At 33.5% G+C, this 13,824-nt stretch overlaps 1 non-coding gene across 1 annotated transcript; it reads left to right on the top strand.

Annotated features, from left to right (window-relative positions):
* The first annotated feature begins 5,225 nt into the window (after positions 1-5,225).
* Positions 5,226-5,310, top strand: TRNAM-CAU. The gene is given in 2 exon segments: positions 5,226-5,263; positions 5,275-5,310. It is a non-coding gene; the product is annotated as a tRNA-Met (tRNA).
* The last annotated feature ends 8,514 nt before the right edge of the window (positions 5,311-13,824 follow it).

Here is a 13,824-nt window from a genome sequence, read left to right as displayed (position 1 = left end):
ATTTAGGTTATCACTTAAGGCATGATCCACTTGTATATCACATATACATACTTAAGTTCACATAAGATAACCAAGGAGCTTTGTTTATTGGGTGGCCATTTTGGGTATTACTGTTTCTGTTCGTAATCCAAGGAGATTAAGTGTTTATGGCCAATTAGAAGGGAATACGTGAAGATTTGTGACTTCAAGAGTTAGTCAATCTAAACCCTATTTTCTCTTCTTTGCATTGTGATTAAGCATGCTATATATATATATATATATATAATGCATAATGTTGATCTTTAAATTGTCAATATTATGTGAAATTAAAAACTTGGGACCGATCCTCGCTTCCACATCGAATCTCATAGTCCATCACTTCGAGAAGTCATCCACATACAAAAGGACATAACACTTCCTACCAAGACTTGAAAATTGCATTAGACCCTTGAGATTCATGTGTAGAAGCTCCAATACTCTGTCAGTGGTAATGTAAGAAACCTGTTTGTGAGAGGCTTTAATATGCTTTCTAGCTTGATAGTTCCCACAAAGGACTCCGTGAACATCATGAAAAGAAGGTAAACCAACTATAGCATTCTTTGCTAAAGATTTTTGAACAAATCTTATATTGACATGACCAAGACGTTTATGTCACGACGCAGTTTCATTTTGTTTAGAATGTTGCAAACAACATTAATAACATTAGGAGACCAAAGATAACAGTTATTAGAGGATTGCATACCTATCAAGAAAAGAGTTCTAACATCATCTGTAACAAGCCATGTATCTTTAGTGAAGTTAACATTCAGTCCCTGATCACACAACTAACTTATGCTAATTAAGTTAGTAGTGAGCCCTTCAACTAACATTACATCTTTTAGTAGTGGGAGGCTAGGATATTGCAGTTTTCCTTTTCCAATAATTTTTCTAGTAGCACCATCACCAAATGTCACTTGGTAGATCTCACAAATTTGAGATTTGTCACAAAATACTTTTCCCTAGTCATATGCCTAGAACATCCACTGTTAAAGTACTAATCATCTTTTTTGGACGATCTACAAGATGTAAGTACCATATTATATCTAACTCCTGCTTTTACATGCCACTACTGTTGTAGCATAGGAGCAAAGGGCTTTCGAACAACACTTTTGCTGACCTGTGTAGAGGATAACCAAGATAAATTGTTATTAAAATGATGCAATTTAAAACAATAAGGTCTAACATGACCTTTTTTACCATGGCATGTTTCACAAACTTCAGAGAGGATGTCAAAGCAGATGTTGAGGACACATGTGTTGCCATCTACTTCTGATCACATCCACTAGTAATATTTTGTTTTCTCTTAAAAATACACCGATCATTAACTCTTCTATTTATTCAGAGTTTCTAAGACCTTTTAAACCACCAACTTTCTCCTCTTGAAGGAAGATCTTATCAAGATCATTTGTTCTTGAGGTCAACATCTTTATGCACTTATATATAGATTCTAGTTCAGTTTTGGCTTAATTCAACTCACGTTTAAGTTTAGAAATAGTGGTCATTAGTTTATGATTGTTAGAAAGAAGTGATCAATTCTTCCTTTCTAATTATGCATGACTTTTACATCCTCTAAGCATTGTTGGTGCAAAGTACAATAAGAAGTTTCAATCGATTCATGGGGATCTTCATTTTCTTCATTACTACTATGCCTACACAACTTTTCTTGATTTCTGCCCCTATGAATGTCACTAACAAGGGCTCTGACGTTTTCTTCAGATTCACTGGTATCTTCAGAGTCTTTATCAGGCAAAGTTAACACATAACTCTTATTCTGTCGTTTGAGATAATTTGGACATTCAGGCTGATAATGACCATATCCTCCATATTTCCTGCACCAGAAGGTTTTTTTTTTTTTTTTTAATATTATGATCAATACTACTTGAATTATCAACATTCTTCTTCTGATTCTAAGATATGTATGGATTTGAATATGTGCTTCCGCTTTCTTTAACATATCAAGACACATAATTACCATATTTATTTTCAAAGTACTTTAGAACTTTGTTAAACTGTTGATATAGCAAAGATATCAAGTTTGCAAGAGATTCTTCTGATTTTATAATTTTACCTTCAAACTGATCATTTATAGAGGATTGTAGAGCAATACCTTGGTTTCTCTTGACACGTTTCCTATTAAAATTCATCTTAAAAGTAAGTAGTGATCTCGTGAATTTCTCTAGTTTCATATTGGCAATATCTCAAGCTTCTATAATAGTTACTTTCTTATTAAATCTCTTAATCAGAGATCTGAGAACTTTTCTAACCAGTTTCTCTTCTGAGATTTTCTCACCCACGACAAAAGATTCATTAGCAATGTCAAGTAAGCAAACATTAAATTCAACAATAGTTTCAACTTCAAGCATTTTCAAACTTTCAAAATTAGTGATCAATAATTGATGTTTAGACATCTTGACTCTTGATGTTCCCTCATAAGCAACAACCAAAATGTCTCAAGCTTTCTTAATAGAGATATATGTGTTAATCAAACAGAAGATATTTTTGTCCACACCGTTAAAGATAGCATTAAGCGCATGAGAGTTCCTTGTGGATGCCTTGTTCTCAACATCAATCCATTTGGTTGCAGGCTTAGAAACGTTCACAACATTAGGAACAAGAATCTGAGGAGTTCATCTAGTTACCACTTCTTTCCAAGTTGTATGATCAATAGACTTTAAGAAATCTATTATTCTAGCCTTCCAATATGAGTAGTTTGTTCCATCTAGAATAGGGAGATAAGTGATGGAACCACCTTCTTTTATTCCCTTCATGATCGAAGCACCTGAGATAAAGGTGATCTGCTTTGAAACCAATTAAAAAAGCGATAGGATGACTCGTCATCAATATATAGATGTTAAACGGAAAGCACTGACAAGCACTATAACAATAAAAATACTAACAATAAGTAAACAAGTAAAGGCACACAGAAGTTGGTAACCTAGTTTGGCGATTATCCACCTATGTCTGGGGGGCAGTATGCCCAGGAAGAATAATCCAATAATATTAAAGAGTCAGATAATTACAACGTAATACTTATATGTAATATACAACTACTATAATGACTCACATAGAGCTCAACTCACTGATCATCTAGGCTCGCCTAGATGTGAAACTCTCTCACAAATGCACTAAGGTTCTCCCTAAGTTTAATAATATTAGTATTGAACACTTTGACTTCCGATAGTGTATAAGACTCCTCTCAACATTGTTATCTTCCCTTCAAGTTAGCGAGCTCCTTTCATTGATTAATCTTAGGATCTCCCTAAGATGGAGAACTCCTTCTCCGCAGCTGAGTCTTAGGCTCTCCCTAAGACTGAAAATCCCTTCTCAATATCAATGGCTTAGGCTCCCCTTGAGATTGTGACTAACTTCAATATGTTGCACTTCAACGAATGAAGAATTTGCATGGTGGAATAGTGAACAACAAGCAAGAACACAATGATGCACAATAATGGCCGTAGAGCAGAAAATGTCTTGCTTGATTAACCAAAGCGACAATCCTAAATGATCAGCATGGTTCTCCTTTAATAATCGAGTCAAAGAAAGGAAACAAATCCTCATTTGGAAAAGAAAAGTTGCGGCTCAATAAAGGAAAACAACCTGATATTTCCAGATAGGGAAAAAAATATTATACAGAAAAATAACCTCTTGTTTAAAATAGATATTAAGACTATATTTAAGACAATTGCAAAAACCACTAAGCACCTCAGAAAAATATAAAGCCAATTAACAAATCTCCAACAATTGGATTTCACAACCAAAAGTATAAATTTTAACCAATTGAACTATGAAAAATTGAACAAATTGAACAAAATGAAATTCATCACCTCATTGACTTATTTACTTTTCATGTTTCATCCTTGTAGTATATAATTTATTTATTTTATTAGTATATTAATTAATATTTTCTTTTTAGCATATTACATTTTACCATTTCGTTAAAATTGAATCCTTAAACTTAAATAGATGTTGTCAATTTTATCATCTATATAGTTTATATGAAATTTTATCCACTACGATTAACAAAAAGGAAGTAATAAAAAAACATCTCTTCAGAGTAGTAACATGAAGATACAAGTTTGCTATAATCCAAGACAACATGAATCAACGACGGATCCACATGAGGACATAGTGCCGAGGGCACTTGCCCCTTTAAATTATCGCTTTTTGTATTTTTAATATAGATGACAAGTTAATAATATATAAAAGTAAATTCATAAGAGAGAAATTATTTCAAATGGTAAAACTGTTAAAAATATTTATAAGATATAACAAAATTTTAGAAATATCAATGATAGACTTCTATCAGTGATCAATGTCTATCAATGACATTGATAGACACTGATAGAAGTTTATCAGTGTCTATCAACATCTATCATTGACAGTTTAAAAATTATAATATATTTTGTAAATATTTTAGTTCATTTTTCTATATTTAGAAACAACTCTTCATAATATTTAGTAAAACAAATGCGCGAAGAATTGATAATGTGACGCGTTTTTGCTTGCACACCAAAATTTATAAAAGTTAAAATGCACCTTTAGCCTACTAGTAGTTTTACCTATTAAAAAAAATATAAAAGTTTTCAATCTCAAAAATATTTTACTGAAAATGTAACGTTTAGTTTTTTCTTTCTACGTAAAAATTACGTTCACATTACACACACATATATATATTAGAATTAAAACTATGAAGTAATTTCTTTATCACTCTTTAGATATGTGTATCAAGAGACAGTGACAAATAGGTTTCAAATTATTTTTAGTTTTTATATGTACTTCTAAATTTATGTAATAAATCTTAGAGTTAACTCTAAATCAATATGGAGAAGTATTTTAAAAGAAAAACATAGCTTGAAAACTTTCTAAATTCTCAAATTGTGGTGAATTATCAAGTGGTTGAAAACTTTCTAAATTCTCAAATTGTGGTGAATTATCAAGTGGTTGAAGATTAAATCAAGAGACAGTAATTAAGCGATTAAGAGATTCTCGATGTAGATCATATTACAACACTTCAACAAATTTTATTGAAGTTCTTAAAATGGATGACATGTTTATGATCCAATAGTCATTATATTAAAGTTCTTAAAATGGTTGCTGAAAAAAAAGTTATTAGAATGGAGAACATGTTTCTGATTTGAGGATGACAAAGTTGAAAAGCTCAATGAACTACTACAAAATGTTATTTGAATTCGTCCAAGGCCAACAGTGGGGTGGTGGCGCAGTTGGCTAGCGCGTAGGTCTCATAGCTATCGAGTTATCCTGAGGTCGAGAGTTCGAGCCTCTCTCACCCCATTAATTTTTCCTCGTTTTCATCCTTATATTAATTTATTAATTAATCTTCAGCACGTAATTTCTTAATGAAACTTTTTTGACTTTTTTCAATTTTTGTCAAGTGGTTTAAAATGTTATTCAAAGCGTCTAAATTTAATTTTGTTTTTAAAATTTTGAACATTTGTTTTAGTCCGATATCACGTGGAGATTGATAAGTTTGATATGTTTTATTAATTGAGAAATTTGAATAAAATTAAGGTGAGGCATAAAATCAACTTTGAAACAAATATTTGATTATCCCAAAGTTAAGAGTCCGAGCCTCTCACCCATTCATTTTTCTTACTTTTATCATTTCTTATTTTTTTAATTTATTTTGTTCAACATAGGTGTGACGATTCAAACCTCGTACCTTATGATCAAAAGTACACATTATATTTCTGTTGAATTTTGTTCACTTTTAACTTATTTTTTTTAATTCTACAATAAATATTTGAACTTTGTTCATTGTAACCTATTTTAGTTGACAAATAATTAGATATTACTTCTAAGCTCTTCGTGTTTATCATGACTTTATCAACAATCTAGAAGAGAAAATCCTGAAGCAACACAACACCAAAAGCTCACTCTAATGGAATGTGAAGTTTCTTGAGAAGTTCGTGGTGATCAACCTTCAAGTGAAGGCCCGGGATGCTCACCAAGGCTACAACCTAAGGATTTCTCACATTTAGAAGCTTTAATTAGGTGAGAATTGGCTCTCTAGAAAGGCACCAACAAATTTAATTAATATAGGTTTAGGGAGGCTTAAGACCCTCCCTCAACTTTATGCTTTTTATATGAAAAACTAATGTCATGTTAATATTAGCTAGCCTATTGGTTAATTTGTCTTTTAACTCCACTAGACCCAAAATCAAGCCCTACTCATTACATTAATTTTTTAGATTATTTTCATTGAAGTATAAAACCCCCTCAACAACATTTTTTTGGATATGCCATTGTAGAGAGGGCCACTATTGCTGCTGAAAAGAAAGGCTTTGGAGCTATCGAATATGATTCAAGAGGAGACACAATGTTAGTAGCTAAAGCCTTTTTTTTCCTTTCTTTCTTTCTTTTTTTTTTTTTTTTTTTTTTGAATATCGTTGATTCAGTGAAGTTAGTTGGTGTAATTACTCACCTTTCAAGGCATCCAAAAATATGAAAAAGTTGGTTTGGATATAGACAGATTCATTGATTTTATGGAAGTTCTTCTTACCTCTCAAATCACGGATTGATTCAAAAACTTAAATTGATGAGTGAAGGAAAATTTAATCTTATATCATCTAACATTATCAGTCAGCATCATTCTAAAAATGAAGTACAAATCTTTATAGTCTCCTAAACATGAGACAATAAATTATTAGGCTTCCTCCTCATACCAAGAGTTTGTGACAAAGAGCTCATGATCTTACCTCTCATATTTCTATCCATTAATCTAATTGAAAAAAAGTAAGCAGTAATCACTCGAGTATGTAATAAAATTTTCATCAATTATCTAGATCCAATTTTGGATTTTGTATAATATAATTATTTTTCTTAAATTTTGTTGTGCTCATTTAATATTACTAGTAAATGACTAAGTGTATGGCACATGTACAAACAAATATTTTCAATAATTTCATATATTTTGTAATTAAGTAATAGTAGAACTTTAATATTTTGTATGATTTATTTTGAGTCAATGTCACATTTATCATTGTTCAATACTTCGATTAAGAAAAAAAGAGGAGATTTTTATTTTTAATATATGATAAAAGAAAAAAAGTAATGGTATCTTTTAAAACTACTTTGGGTGTTAAATTATTTTAATTTCGTATTTTTACAAACACTTGATTACAATACATGCCACATTTGAGATTGAAAAAATAGTCTATGAGATAAAATAAGAATTTCTTAAAATGTTTGTATTTTTGTATAAAATAAATACAGTAATAATAATAAATAAATTTGATACATAAAAGTTGTATCAATATTATTTTTTTAATATAATAAGAGGTAACCAAAAGATTCGAACAAGATCTTAGGGTCACTAACATGTATATATATATCATTGCTCACTTGAACAAAGTGAGCAAAGTTGCATTATTTTATGCTGTATTGAAAATAATTTTTAACCTTAATTTTTCAATTTTATCTTGAAGGGGTAATTTTTAAAACGAAATTTTATTGTACTTTGAAATTAATTATTTATAACAATTTTTTTTTTTGTAAAATTATTATTTTTACTTATTAATTAATTGAATTTTACTTTTGAAAATCTATGTGATCCTTTACACTTTTCAAGCTGGTTTGAAAATTCTAATTCATTAATTATAAAAGTGATTTCTACTAATTGTATTTTAAATGGAACTATTAATAAATATTTATTTCAGTATTTTTTTTTTACCTTAATTAATTGATTTATTTTTTACTTTCCAAAAATGTATAGGATGTTCAAGAATTTGAATTGAATTATTAAGTCTGGAGTTGTTTAGTCTAGTAAGTTTACTAATCTTTAGAGTTAAATAAAAAGTGTCTAGGGGTAGAATTATCTTTCCTAGAGTTTTGAATTCGGTAAGTTGCATTCTTTGTTACTTTTTTTTTTTTAACACAACCAAGCTCACTTTGATTGCCATGGGTCCACTTGACTCCTCTAGACTTCAAGCCTTCTTAAGTTCCTTGTACCTAGCCTAGGCTTCCCTAGGTTCAAGCCCTCATAGGCTTCTCCAAGTTAAAGCTATCCTAAGCTACTCATGTTGTTGGATGTTCGCATGACACCTGTGAGAGCAAGTCAAAATGAAGAGTGTAACCATGATTGACGATCTCTAAGATATGACACAAACCAGGCTATGACATAAAAGGTGCATTCTGTTTTTACTAAAAAGAGAAAACATCTTTTTGAAACAAGAAGGGAACTTTTGAGCAAGAGGTTTGTCTAAAGTAAGACTAAAGTAGAACATTCTGAAGAATCGTTCAAAGGATAGAAAGAACAAGTGAGTTTAAGAAATTATGTAGAGGAATAGCATTCTGAGTAACTGATCGGCGCAAAACAATGACTTAGGACTTAAGCTAAGTTGCCTTAGTATAGGATATGCTTGAGGACAAGCATACTTCTAAATTTAAGGGTGTGATAACTTGTAGAAATACAAGTTATTTATATCGTCTTACTTAGAATATGCGGCAGTAAGAAGGAAAAGTTGCGTCGAATGTAGTAAAATTGGCTTACAAACGTGAAACTTGTAAAAGCATCGCAAACACACCCGCTGACCACATTGCGAGGGTAAAAAGGATGTCCAAACCTTTGTTTTTGTAGGTAGCAGGTATCACCGCATGCGGCAATGGCTCATGGACAATAAGATTAACACATTCTCGGGGATTTCTGAAATCGTGCAGTTTTTTCGACGTACGGCCTGACAAATGGAACGTGGAGCAAAACGGACATTCCCACTAGTCGCGACAAGAAAAACTAACTTTTCAAAGCGGGACTACTAAGGCAAGAGGCACTAAAATCTATAAATAGCAACACTCAGCAAAGAGAGCTGAGGAGACGAAGAGAAAAGGAAAATAGCAAAAAGACGTTATGTGCAAGGAACACTCTTCTCCTAAGAACTCTTCTGATCCTCAAGTTCCTACTGATCCTCTAAAGAACAACTGTTTTGTGATCCAATCACTAAACCAAACTCTCTCAACCCAGTTAGAGGGTTCGGCCCCTTGTTCAAGACCTGGATTCAGTACTTGAGAGAACAACCTTCCTCATATCCTTAAATCAGGTAGGCATGAACTCCGTCTTGCACCCTATGTCTCCAGCTATCTATTAGGTCTTACCCCTGAAAAGGGAGTCATATTGAGCCGACGCTGTTGAGCCAACCCTCACCTATGTAAATCTAAGGGCAATTCTGAATAAACAAGAGTTCATAGTTACCTCAAGATTAAGATCGAGTTACCTAGGTCATTTAGGTGAAATAGTCAGTCTTATATAGTAAACAACGTTATAAAGTAAGAGTGACTTATTTCTTGGTCCGATCTTATGCAAACTCATTGCATAGGACGCCCCCACTCCTCATGTCAAACATGTACAAATTAGGATCACATCGTATGTAGCACTTCACAACTCTTTGTAACAACTATAGAGTAGGCCGCATCCAATGGTGTTACCAGAATAAGGTATCCAACCTTATTCATGTACCATAGATCGTTTTGACTATTTACTTGAACTTGATCCACTCTTATGTCTCCACATAAAATTCAAGTACTCATGCAATAGTCATGGATCTTAGTTTATTGGATTTAGACTTTCATACGATTTATGAAATCAATAATAAGTTTATTGATTATAGAAAATATTTATCATTTTACAAACTGCGAGTTTTAGGACATAAAACCCAACAATACTCCCACTTGGACTAAAACTCCAGTGGATTAATATATACAAATATATACAATGTTGAGTTTACATGGAGAGAATAAAATGTACAAATACAGTAAACTAGGGCATTACAATACCCATAAATTCTCTCGCTAGTGATACAAAACTCGTAGACCTAGTCCTAATAGGTGACTCTCGAACACTTTAGCTGAGAGGGCCTTTGTAAATGGATCAGCTAAGTTGTCTTGGGAAGCAATATGGGTGACAATTACGTCTCCTCTGTGTACAATCTCCCTAATAAGATGGTACTTGCGCTAGATATGCTTTCCTCTTTTATGGCTTTGTAGTTCCTTTGAATTTGCAACTGCTTCACTATTGTTACAATAGAGAGTGACAGGCAGGTGCATATTAGGAACTACTTCTTGATCTGTAAGGAATTTTTTGAGCTATACTGCTTCTTTTCCTGCTTCACTTGCAGCTACATACTCAGCTTCCATCGTGGAGTCAGTAATACAACTCTGCTTGATGCTTCTCCACACAACTGCTCCTCTGTTTAGAGTGAATACTAACCCTGAAGTTGATTTCCTTGAATCAATATCGGTCTGAAAGTCAAAATCAGTGTATCCAGTAAGGATCAGATCCTTAGCACCATACACGAGCATATAATCTGTCGTTCTCCGAAGATACTCGAGAATTTTTTTAACAGTAGTCCAATGATCATGATCAAGATTGGACTGAAATCTGCTAACAATTCCTACGACACAACATATATTAGGACGAGTACACAACATTGCATACATTAAACTCCCTACTACTAATGCATATGGAATTTGATTCATCTCCTTAACCTCTTGAGATGTCTTAGGACTCTGTTCCTTAGACAGGTAAATTCCATGCCTGAAAGGTAAAAAACCTTTCTTGGAATTTTGCATTTTATACCTAGACAACATCTTGTCTATATAAGATGCTTAAGATAATGCTAATGTTCTGTTCTTGCGATTCCAAACTATTTGGATTCCAAGAACATACTATGCTTCTCCCAAATCTTTCATTTGGAATTGTGAAGCCAACCATCTCTTAACATCAGCTAGATATTCTACCTCATTCCCAATGAGTAGAATATCATCAACATTTAACACCAGAAAAACGACAGTTTTGTTGACGATTTTCTTGTATACACAGGATTCGTCAATATTTTGTTCAAAGCCATAAGATTTGATCGCAGTGTCAAATCTCATATTTCAGGATTTAGAAGCTTGTTTCAATCCATAAATGGATCAATTAAGTTTGAAAACCTTTTGCTCTTGATCCTGTTGCATAAACCCTTTTAGTTGAGAAATATAGATATTCTATGAATATACACTTACAAGAATTCATCATGTGACTGTCTTGACCGAATATGTACTTAGTAATTCGGTCAAGACTAGATTTTCGATGAAGACAGTCACATGATGAATATATATTAATTTTTACAATAACATTATAAAAACAAAGCAGACGACACATTTTTTTTTGTAGTAAAAAGATAAAATCAAAATGTTTTAAGATGAACTAAATGGTTAAATATATTCTAACAATAGATTTTAAGCCTTTAGAATAAGTAAAAATTTATCATAGTGTAGTCGTTGAAAAAGTATATGACAACCCCAAATTTTGTTTTATTCGTTGAAAAAGTATATGACAACCACAACTTTTGTTTTACTTTCCCAGCTCATAAACATATGTTTCCCCTGTAAAGATTCAGGTTGAGATTTGTTAGATGGTTTGTAGATTTATTAGGATAGTAGATACTTTATGAATATACACTAAGACATATAGATACTCTATGAATATACACTTACAAAATTTTTTTATGAATATACACTAAGACATACAGGTTGAGATTTGTTAGATGGTTTGTCAATTTTTTGCAAGAACTACAAACAGTATGGTCACAAGTTTTCCAGTTGCCCCATCATTGAATGCAGGTGCTACCACAAATGGAGTCATATCTTGGACAACTGTCCTACCAAACTACCTTGATCTTCAGGGTACACTTATAAATCCAAGAATTCCTCTAAGCATGGTGTTTCGTCTATTGCGGTTGTTGTCACTACCTTCGATGTGGTACCTTCCAATCCTTTGAGTATCCAGATCAGCAATCTTCAGGACTAATTGAAATAGGTGTTATCTCCCAACTCTCCTGCCCTTGCTGCCACATTAGGGACATCTTGGCTTCTTAATTCAGCCTGTTGTAATCACATGACCTCAAATATGACCTTATTGTCTTCCACACCCCTTGTAAAATCCCTACCAGTACACCGAGTATTAGCCTATCCACTACTTATCATGTCCCGAACCTGACCTTTAATCTTGTCTCTATTGGGCAATTGTGTGACCTGAGACTAACTGTTCTTTTTTCCTCTCATGGTTGTCAGGTTCAGGATCCATGAGTGGGTCAGATGGTTGGTACGGGTCGCAAGGTGGGAAGATTATTTGAGCTCATGTTCTTTTAGCCACCTATTCTTCCATCTGTTTTTGCAGCTGTCACAGATACCGACATGTATCAGTGGCACCTTTGTCTTGGTCATGCGTCATCTGACATACTTCATAGCCTAATTTCTATTGGTACTTTAAATAATGTTTCTCAGTTCCATCCATTTGATTGTTTACATTGCAAATTGGTAAAACAGCTTGCTCTGTCTTTTCCTACTTCAGCATCTTTATGTGATAAACTATTTGGTCTGATTCATTCCGATATTTGGGGACCTACTCCTATTTCTACAGTAAATGGTTATCAATATTTTGCATAATTTATTGGTGACTATTCTCACTTTACCTAGATATTTTTTCTTAGGAATCGTTCCTCTTTACCCCAAGTTTACATTGAATTGCTAAAATGGTTCAAACTCAATTCTCAAACCATCAAAATTCTTTAGACTGACAATGCAATGGAGTATAAGGATTCTCATCTACTTTCCTTTCTAGTCTAACAAGGAACTCTTATCCAACGCTCGTGTCCATATACTTCTCAACAGAATGGTCGGGTTAAACGAAAGCATCGTCAGATTCTTGACTCTGTCCATTCACAACTTCTCTCCACATCTTGTCCTAAAAAGTTTTGAGGTGAAGCTGTGCTTACATCTGTTTATGTTATCAATCGTCTTCCCTCTACTGTTCTCCACAACTTGCCTCCTTTCGAGCAGTTTTATGGGACTCCTCCCTCTTATTCTCACTTCAAAGTTTTTTGTTGTGCATGCTTTGTTTTGCTTCATCCCCATGAACATTCCAAACTTGAACCTCAAGCTCGCTTGTGTTGCTTTATTGGTTATGAAACTGAACATAAAGGGTTTCGGTGTTGGGATCCCATATCCAATCGGTTACGTATCTCCCGTCATATCACCTTCTGCGAACATCATATGTTTTCTAGTATTTCTTCTTTTCATGCTTCCCTTCTTGGCACCCAATCATTCTTCACTAATCCCACCATGGATCCATTTCCTACCTGTGATTTTTCACCTAGTTCTGAGTCTCACACTGCACCCATCTCAGAGCTTGATCAGTCTTTTCCTTCTGCTACACTCTCAAATCTACCATCTGTCCCTGATGTCGATCATGACCCTACACCTGTTCGTCGGTCTATCTGGGTAAGAGAAACCCCTCATTATCTACAAGACTATCATTGTTTTTCCACTGTTATGTCCTTAGTTAAACCTTAGTCCTATCATGAGGCTTGTACTAACTCTCTCTGGCAGCAAGCAATGGATGAGGAACTTCAGGCTTTAGAAAAGACTCATACTTGGAAGTATGTTGATCTATCGTCTGGTAAGAAACCTATTGGCTGTAAGTTGATCTATAAAATCAAGACCCATTCTAATGGATCTCTCAAACGCTATAAGGCTCGTCTGATGGCCAAAGGGTATTCATAGGAATATGGTATTGATTATGAGAAAACCTTCACTCCAGTTGCACAAATGACACCTGTTCAGAGTCTATTGGTCGTCGCAGCTACCAGACAGTGGCCCCTTCTTCAAATGGATGTTAAAAATGCTTTCCTCAATGGCACTTTATTTGAAGAAGTCTATATGCAGCCACCACCTAGTGTCTCCCCTCCACAAAAAAGGTCTGTCTTCTTTGTCATGCATTATATAGGCTCAAATAAGCTCCCCGTGCCTGGT

This window comes from Benincasa hispida, chromosome 12, assembly GCF_009727055.1.
Source record: "Benincasa hispida cultivar B227 chromosome 12, ASM972705v1, whole genome shotgun sequence".
Lineage (NCBI taxonomy): Eukaryota > Viridiplantae > Streptophyta > Magnoliopsida > Cucurbitales > Cucurbitaceae > Benincasa > Benincasa hispida.
The sequence above is the reverse complement of the archived record's forward strand: the minus strand, read 5'-3'. Positions and strand labels throughout refer to the sequence as shown.